Source organism: Periplaneta americana, chromosome 16 (genome assembly GCF_040183065.1).
Source record: "Periplaneta americana isolate PAMFEO1 chromosome 16, P.americana_PAMFEO1_priV1, whole genome shotgun sequence".
Classification (NCBI taxonomy): domain Eukaryota; kingdom Metazoa; phylum Arthropoda; class Insecta; order Blattodea; family Blattidae; genus Periplaneta; species Periplaneta americana.
In genome coordinates this window covers 176,001,534-176,007,760 of record NC_091132.1, presented here as the reverse complement: position 1 = coordinate 176,007,760, position 6,227 = coordinate 176,001,534, and the positions used below count along the sequence as shown (strand labels likewise).

The window sequence follows — 6,227 nt, the reverse complement described above, 5'->3', positions numbered from 1 at the left end:
CCGTGTAGTTGCAGCTTAATGTATTCATGATCATCAATTTAAGGCTAAACAGTTGGCGACAACGACTAAACAAAAGAACGACCATGCGATAAATTGATAGCGATAAATCTAGCTGCAGAAATTATCGGAAAGTCTGACCGTGATTGGTTGGAATTCAAAATTTCACTTCATTGGTCGAAAATGCAATGACGTCATATAAACGAAATAGTCATATATATTTCTGTGGTAACACAACACAAATCTAGAAGCTGTAAACTAATTCTGAATTATGCCGAAAGAAATTCGCTTCATAAAATTTGAAATAGGTTCTGACGAATTAATATATCTTGGCTACATGTACACGAGACTTAGAGAAACTAAGAATGGAGTTGTAAGGCATTGTTACATACGTGGCGGGTGTAATGCAACAGTCGTTATCAGAAGATGGAAGCAGTGTCGTCAAAGAACCGTCTGAACACAAGAATCATTCTGCAGACTGTGGAAGGATTAAGGCAAAGGAATGTGTAGAGTACATGAAGGCAAGGGCGGGGACTTCCCGAGAATCAAACCATCTATTAGAAAAACTGTGCGCCGTGCCAGGAAGCTGTACCTACCACCTGAACCATGGAATATTGACGAACTGAACGTTATTGCCGACAGATACACTAAGACCGTACAAGATGGTTGTTGTATTTAGAACCGGGGAAAAACGTGAAAATTATCATATTTGCCACTAATTCACATTTAGATAAATTGTTACGGTCGCATTTTTGGGTAATGAACGGACCTTTATGTCCACTCCTTCAATCATGCTGCAACTTTAGACTATACATGTCAATGTACAAGGGGAATGGATGCCTGTAGTAATGACGCTGATGGAACGGAAAACCGGGGAGGCGTATGACACACTCTTTCGGGTATTGAAATGAGAATTAGGGCGACGTTTTGAAAATCAATTAAACCCAACATTCATATCTATTGATTACCAAATAACTGTTATAAACGTAATCAAAAGTGAATTTGACGGAGTTAAGTTAGCTGGTTGTCATTTTCACTTAGCCCAGTTTTTCTGGAGACGGCTTCAGACCTAAGGATTTGTGCAGCAATATAGTGTTGAAGAAAATTCAGAATTGAGGCACAGTTGCACTCACTCGTGGCGAATTGTCCCTATTACCAATTTTCTATGACCAATTGTCCCTGTTACCAATTTTCTGTTGCCAATTGTCCGGAACCGTATACAGACACATACAATATTTAAAGAATCAGTATTCCGATGCAGACAGAATTATGCAGGATTTGGATCTAGGACGCAGAATCAAATAGGACAAGAAAGAAAATATGAAAGCTTATATATAAGGCTGCAAAATATTTCACAAAGGTATGATGAATTCAAAGACGGAGGACGTGTAGGTGAATATTGCGTGCCTGTGGTTACAACATTCAAATCTGAATAAATCCAACCAAGACTCGGTTTCTGCAATAAAATAGGCTTATAGTTTTTCGGGAGATATGTAAACTATTCAGAACTTCGTTCCTCCTAAATTATTGCAGTATCAATTTTAAAAATATATAAAATAATAACTACTGTATATGTGAATTTCGTTTGTTCTAATTTCCTCTTGGGTCAATTTGTTTGGGTGAATTCTCCGATGCGTCAATCGTCCATGGGTCAAGTTTCATTTCGGTGAATATTTTTATGTGAACTAGCACCGATATAAATGTACTTGAACAATACGAAATATACAAACATATATGGCAAAAGTGAGATAGGCCTACTTAGCAAACTCATTACATTCACTTGTTCATTACTCAATTACTAATATGCTGTTCGGAAAACTTACGTTATACTGTACTAAATAATTGATTAAATGGCGATCTTACTCGTGTTAATTGTGTAAGCTTGTGCGGCTTACAGCTGTTTCGGTGCTTCTTCACACCATCCTCAGAGCCTACTAGATGTCGCGTCATCTCGAACTTCGCTGCCTGTTCTGTGGGGGCGTTCGATTGTTGAAAAGTGTTGAAATGTGGTGTCTAATAGTGTGTGTGTTCTGAATTTGATCTGTGTGTTGAGAATTTGATCTGGGTGTGTTTTAGTGTGTCTATATAATTCATATTTTTCTAGTGTGTTGAGTTTTTGGTTTTTGGGTTGTATGTGTAGGATTTCTATGTCTGTATTAATGTTATTGTATGTATGGTTAGCACTAGTTATGTGTTCGGCATATGAAGATATATTGTGTCCTCTGGTTATTGCTTTCATGTGTTCTTTGTATCGAGTTTAGAATGATCTGCCTGCCTGTCCAATGTAGAAACTGTCGCAATTATTGCAAGTGAGTTTGTATACGCCGCACATCCTTACATAATTAACACGAGTAAGATCGTCATTTAATGAATTATTTATATTCAAGTGTTAAAAGTAGTGTACGAAAGATGCAACCTTGGATTATACTGTATGTTACTACTTAAAACGTATATAGGCGTAGAGTTTTTGTTGATCAACGTCTGAATAAATATGTTATGTATTTTCATTACAATTTAAACAACAAAATAACTATATTCGTTATGGATAAATATCTCAGACCAGATGCTGATCCTCATTTTGATTTGGCTAACATAGTATGGACAAATTGGCTGAAGATTTTTTATAATATTTTATCTACAGTTTTAAAGACTCTTTCAGATTCAAAGAAGTTAAATATGATTAATTATGTATCTCATTCAGTTTATGGTTGTATAAGTGAAATTAGTACATGATTACATTCGTGACCTTTCTTTTTCCTGGACTCTCTTCTTCTCAAATACGTCAGAGGGTTTGGAAGGTAATACTCTCACACACGCCTTAAGCTCGAAAATAAATAATTGTCGCAAAAATCCACAAATGAAAAATTATATTTCTGCAAAATGCGAAAATCTTGTACAATATTCGAAATAATTGTACAAAAAAGATACAATTTATAAGGTTTATAGAAACAAAAAGTTACGTAATGTGTTTCTTGGAGTTTTATTACATTAAGTCCATATTACCACACACTAGATGTGCTTATGCAAGTAAATCATTTGACGTAGTTGTGTTTAGAATCGATTACTGCAGAATTTACATCATATCAAAATACGTTATTTTATGCGCACTCGAAACATTCATATTCCTCACCAGTAGGCTCTTCAAGATTTATTATTAGCATAGAGCTAATTCCTTTTACTGAAAGACGGTTTCTAATTACAGGATTTACAAGATTTATGCAACTAAATCCTCGCTCACAGTTAACGATATGCGGTGGAATTACTGTATATAAGTCAATTAGAAGAAATTGTTCACTTCACTTGTTAACTTACATGAACTGTACCAACAACTATTGCTCAATATCTTCTTGAACTTTGCCCGTGCCATTAGCATTTCATTTACATTCAGATTCTCCGGGACTGATTAGTTGAAACACATCTCTGATTTCATTTTCTCTATTACCATCTTCGTTTCTGAAGTCCAATGTGGTTGTCGCATTTTCGCACATTTACATTCAAAATTTGTTGCTTTTTTAGAAGTCGAGTAGCAAAATGCGAGAAATGCGACTGTGGCTTAAGGCGTGAGTCACATTACAGCAAGCTGTGGAGCAAGTTTGAACTGTGAACTTTCCTATAAGAACAGACAGAAACTGTCAAATTCGTACCGCAGTGCACTATTCTCTGCTTCTACTGCTAATGGCAAACTTAAACTAAAACTGAACAGTCAGAAGAATCTCCTTATTCAGAATGTGCAACCACTCCTGATTTACAGCCGAATGCAGGGCACTATTTCGGCATAATAATTGAAAAATTAAAGAGACATTTTATTAAAAGAAGTTTTTCTTTCGCCTAAACATCCATTTGGCATGTCAATTAGGAGAGAGAGATGCGATTCAAGAGTGCCAACACTGCGAAATAACACTTCACGTTTTTGGCAGAATTTATATACAGCCGTGGACGAATTTGGTTGAAAGAGAGGGAAACGGGAAGAAGAGCTTAAAAATTCACGGTTGAAGGTGTGCTTGCAAGGGAGTTTAGGGCTGAGAAGAACTGAATATATGATCTCCAAGCCCGTTAGCCACTTTCCTCTCTTTGGTTTCGTTCCTCCACTGAAAGTAATTTTGAAGGTTAAAGGCCGGAAATGGACGTAACCTAATAACAGTGCCAGTGGAGTCCAGTAAACTCGCTCTTATGACAAGTGTGATGTGATAAGACAGCCAGAAGAAACGCCTCCATTTGTAAGTCTGAACTATCCCTGTATGAATAAAGTGGAGTAAAGTCGCTTATGTAACAGGATAATGCACGAAGCTAAGCCAGTGCATCTTTGTCGAAAATTGTTTGCAGTATTAACGGAATTTCTATGGGCAAAGGAATGTAGGTCCGTGGCCCATTTCTTTTAGGGCTCATCCCGATAATACTTTTAGAGGCTAAGGAAATCCTCTGGCAGGATGAATTTGTATAAAGGCTAGGGTTTCCTGATAAAGGAATCGAAACCGTCTGACTGTAAAACAAGCGGGCCGGGGTTCAAATCTTGAATGAGACGAGTTATCTAGTTGAGATTGTTTACGTGTTTTCTCTCAACCCATTAAGAGCAAATTATGGGTAACTTTCGGCGCTGGAGTCATTTCGCTGGCATTTATCACCTTTATCTCATTACGCAATTGATAAAGAATCGCAAAATAAATAAATATGAATTAAATTATGGTTTATTTAACGACGCTCGCAACTGTAGAGGTTATATCAGCGTCGCCGATGTGCCGGAATTTTATCCCGCAGGAGTTCTTTTATATGCCAGTAAATCTATTGAAATGAGCCTGTCGCATTTAAACACACTTAAATGTCATCAACCTGGGCCGGGACAGAACCTGCAACCTCGAGCACAGAAGGCCAGCACTATACCGACTAGCTACCCACGCCGACTATGTATATACTGTATAATATGTGTCTACCAGTAAATTTTCGTTCCAATTAAAAATGTTACTGATTATTGTTCACATCTACAATGAATTCATCATTGAAACAAATCACCACCCATTTCTTCATCGTCAACGCTGTAATCGCAGGCGTGCTTGGTTAGAAACAACTTTGTTATATTTAAAATCAGCAGAAATTTGATCTTTGGCCAGCGCGGCGGCAGATTGGTCTATTTTAGTATCAATCAGCGCCTGAAAATTGTATAAAATTAATTCATCTACAGTCGACTCAAATCCGACACCTGTATAATTTCTGCGCATTTAGACTTCTAAATGCTACTGCGGTACTATTTAATGGATAAAAGATTTCCTTTATCGAACAAACAAGGAAGTTAATAACATTAAACTCGTATTACTTTGATATAACTGTGCCGTATACGTGAAACCTAGTGCTCAAGATGACAAATTATGACTTTCTTGGCAAGGATAGTTACCAGATCGATTTTCAAAGTATCCCCCCCACTCTTAAAAGCATGTTTCTTTCATATTAGTCCAGGACATACTTGTCTAAAAGGGACGAATTAACCATTAATTTTATTTTAATTATAAACTAACATTATAAGTTCCCAATTATTTTTTCCCTTCAGTGAAATAGTCGTACAAAATTGCGTACGACTATGGCAACCCTGATAAAGGCATTGTTTATCCTGTTTATATTCTTCACAATACTGGGCATAGGTATCCAGAAACCTACGTGTCACGGTCTTCTATGTGAATATCTATTCAGCTAGCTTAGTTATCTTTTCTAGTAGATTCTTTTAGGTCTCTGTATATTTGCCGTATACAGCTAATTATTCTGTGCTAATTTTGGTCTCACCTACTGCTTAAGATTTACTGCCCGAAGCAGGTATGTAAAAGTAAATATTTCAGTGTACAGTGGGCAATATACTCTTGCATTGTATTCCGCAAAAGACAGGAGTAAACGTCATCCACAAATTTTCTCCATGACTCTCAATCCGTTGTGCTCTATATCGGCTGGTACTAGAGACATGTATTTCTTTATTTCGGCAAATGTTTTCACTTATCTCGTATGGCATACAGTTGATTTTTGCTTACCGATTGTGTGTTGTATTGTCACATTCTTTTAACAGTATTTGTAAATGCAACTCTGGTCTTACGAATACTACTCTCCACATTAATAATTATAAGCAGTATCTGAATGTTGATAGAGAATGTTTTACTCAGATTACGCAGGAAGGAACAAGTGCACAATACCGAAGAAGCGAATATTTCGTATACCGGTACTCATGACGTCATCTTATTTACTCAGAAATAGAA

The 6,227-nt window shown here is 36.7% G+C and overlaps 1 protein-coding gene across 2 annotated transcripts in view; it reads left to right on the top strand.

Moving 5' to 3' along the window:
* LOC138692023 (zinc finger protein 235-like) overlaps positions 1-6,227 on the top strand; it is a 40,705-nt gene that overhangs the window by 29,898 nt on the left and 4,580 nt on the right. The window contains exon 1 of one of the 2 annotated variants that reach the window (XM_069814823.1): positions 5,644-5,796. The exons of the other annotated variant lie outside the window; for it this stretch is intronic. The gene's annotated coding sequence lies outside the window, so the exon portion shown is untranslated. Of the gene's footprint in view, positions 1-5,643; positions 5,797-6,227 lie in introns of those variants that run through there. 2 annotated transcript variants of the gene reach the window in all.